A 3,543-nucleotide genomic window follows, 5' to 3' on the forward strand; every position below is an offset into this window, starting at 1 on the left:
TTTTTTTTTTTTTTTTTTATTGCATGCATTCATAATATGTATTAACATTTCACTTTATTTTAAAGAACCCACGAAGCCATTAAAAGGCTTTTCTGTAGGTCAAAATAAAAATTGTATTAATTTATAACTTATTACTGTTGCGAACTTATGTAAAATTTCTTTATTTCCTTCTTTTTCCTGTAATTGTATGGAATGTTTAATAGGGTAATTGGCAAGTTATTGATGAATTTTGGTAGTTGTACATCAAGTTTAGCTTTTCCATAATTATTCTTATATTTGGCTGATGAAAATCGTCCCTCCGCGCGACATCTTGTGTTATAATTATGGTTAATCTTCTTCAGATATCTGGTTTCCTGATGAAAAATGTTAATAAGTGTTGTTTCGTAAATGCTTTTAATATTGAGTACGTTGAGTTGTTTTGCAAGGCTGTTGTTGGCAGGATAACTTTTTTTTGAGTAAGGGCTAGGGTTGTTATTTGAAAGTGTATTGTTGTTGTTGATGCTGCTATTGTTGATTGTGTTGGAGTTTATGTTATTGCTAAGAGTTGTATCAGTATTGTTTAATGAACTGGTGTTGTTAAGATTAGTGTTATTGTCATTGTTGTTGTGTGTGTTGTTGTAATTTGTATAATTGTTAGGGCTTGTTGTGTGAAAGTTGCTGTTTATACTTGTGTTGATATTTGCTATTATGTTGTTATTTGAACTGTAGTTAGAATTTTGAGAAATTTTAGATTTAGTAAAATTTTCCCAAAGTATTTTGAGGACTCTATTTTGTGTTTTTTGAAGTGTACTACGGTAAGGGGAACTTCCCCAAGCTGTGATGCCATATCTTATATATCTGTTAGTGAGAAATAAGCTTGTCTAAGTACACTATAAGTTGCAGAGTTGCTAAGATGATAAAGCATTAATGAGGATTTTTGTAATTTTTTCTGAGTTTCTTCTATGTGCGTGCGCCATTTGAAGTTATGATCTACATATACACCTAGATATTTGTATGTGTTAACTAATTCGATCAGTGTTGTGCATTGGTCGTTTGAACTATCTGTTTGATTGTGTATACACTCGATGTTGTGAAACTTTAGATCTATTCTAGAATATCTAAAGTGACGAGGTTTAATATGCATTATCTTTGTTTTGTTGGCATTGATAATTAAGCCATTATCATGACACCATTTTGTAGCAATATTAAGTTCATTTTGCATGATTTTCGTTGCTTCATTAAGGTCTTTGTTTGAAACAATAATGGCCGTGTCATCTGCGTATGCAAAGGTACAGCTGTTTTTTAATATACTAATTAGATCATTCGCATAAATGAGATATAGTATGGGACCTAATTTCGAACCTTGTGGGACACCATGTGTTATTTCTTCTTCATTACTCACGTTATTACTAATTTTGACTCGAAATTTTCTATGGTTTAAATATGCTTTGAAGAAGTTTAAACAGTTACCTCGTACACCAATTTTTTCTAATGTGGCTAGAAGTTTGTTATGATTTAATGTGTCAAAGGCTTTACTGAAGTCCACAAATAGTGCCAGGCAATGAAGGTTTTCGCTTAAACATGTGTTGACATGATTTGCAAAGTTTCCGAGCAGTTTGTTTATACTTTTGTTTTTTTGGAAGCCATATTGATTTTCGTTTATTATTTTAAATCGATCAATGAAATCCGATAGTCTGTTGTTCAACCATTTTCTATAAAGTTTATCCCGTTTTTCACAACACGATATTATTTCATTATTTATCCACATATTAGTTTTTCTTATTTTCAGACTATTTTCTACGATCACAGATTTCGCATATATATCACATAGTTTTTCGTTAAAGACGTTAAACAAATCACTAGCATTATCAATGTTATTCATTAAATTTAACCAGTTTGTTTCGTTTATTAATTTATCGACTTTTTTATTATTAATTAATGTTTTTTTGCAAGGGATGTTTGGGATTCCCTGAGGACTAGCAAAACAATTAGGCGATCTCTGTTTATTTATATTATCGTTTTCTTTTTTATCATCTTCTATACAACAAAGTATGCTGTAGTGGTCAGCTATTGTTGTTGTAATTATAGCTGTATACCCTGATAATATATTTTTGTTTTTTCTTACAAAGCAATGATCAATGCATGTTCGTGTGTTTGCATGTAAATCTTCACGTGTGCTCTCATTTATGACGCTCTCTAAACCATTTGTCATCATCATATCAATATATCTTTTTGTTGTTAAATTATTTTTTAGTATGTCAATGTTTATGTCTCCAATGATCAGTATTTCTTGTTTTCTTTTTATGTTGTTTATAATTTCGTCGAGCTCATGAACAAAGTTAGTTACATTGAACGAGGGGGGACGGTAGATCGAAAGTAATGTGAGTGTTTTGTTGTTTATAATTACATCGATTTTTAGCAATTCGAAAGAATTTGAGTTTGTGTTGTTGGTAGAAAATGTTAGATTATCTTTAATATATACCATTATACCTCCACCAGAACGTTCTCTGTTTATGAAAAGAGAGTTGAAACCGTTTATTTTATAAAAGTTTGTTTCATTATCGTCTATATTTGTTTCGACAAGAACAATAATTTTAATTTTATTTATTATGTTATGGATTGTAGCAATAAATGAATTGAAATGCTTGCGGATTGAACGTATGTTCATGTGTAGGATTGTTAGGGGATAACTTAAGTATTTATCATTTATTTGATCGATATTATATATTTTTTCTTGTATAAAGTTCATTTTTTATTAGGATAAAGTTTAAAGACATTAATTGGTCTAAACAATATGGAAATTACGGATTTATGGGAGAAAGTTTTAAGACGTTGCCAGGTCTAAACGATTGATACGAGATCAGCTACATTTTTAATAAGAATTGCTGGTGTATTTTCTGTTTTTCTTGCAAAGATTGAGCCATTGCGCGACCAAATATACTTCCAGTTGGTTTCCTTTGCTTTGGTTTTTGCAAGCCAAAGAAGTTTGCGGTTGTGGGCAGTTAGGCAATCATTTATGTATATATAGTTGCTATTTCCTGAATCATTGTTGATTAAGTTGGAATCGATTCTATGTCGTTTAATTTTTTGCATAAATTCCCTTTTTTTGTTATGAGTTGTGAATTCCACAATGACTTTGTCTTGTATCTTTTTAAGACGGTAAGCGTCGCTGATATCGTAGTCGTTTATGCCTACATTAATTGATGCAGCTATTGTTTTGATAACATCATTCGCTTGCATTTCTTTATTTTGTATATTTTATATTTCGATTTTTTTGCTTAACATTTGCTGTTCTAATTTATTGATTTTCATATCCATTTGTTCTATCTCTTTTTTATTTTCTCGATTTTCTTCTCTCATTTCACCCATTTGTGTTAAGAGATTAGAGAGAGTTGCAGTAATTTGCGATAGCGCAGTTTTCATTTCTTCTTTAAAAGAGATATCATTTTGGGAGACATTAAGAGTTAGTTGTTCTATCGTTGTTTTGAGTTCTATTATGTTGTTTTTAACATCGGTAATTTCAGACCTAACTTCGTTTACCTCTAATTTAACCTCAGCTTTGAT

The sequence above is a fragment of the Lucilia cuprina genome, chromosome 5 (genome assembly GCF_022045245.1).
Source record: "Lucilia cuprina isolate Lc7/37 chromosome 5, ASM2204524v1, whole genome shotgun sequence".
Lineage (NCBI taxonomy): Eukaryota > Metazoa > Arthropoda > Insecta > Diptera > Calliphoridae > Lucilia > Lucilia cuprina.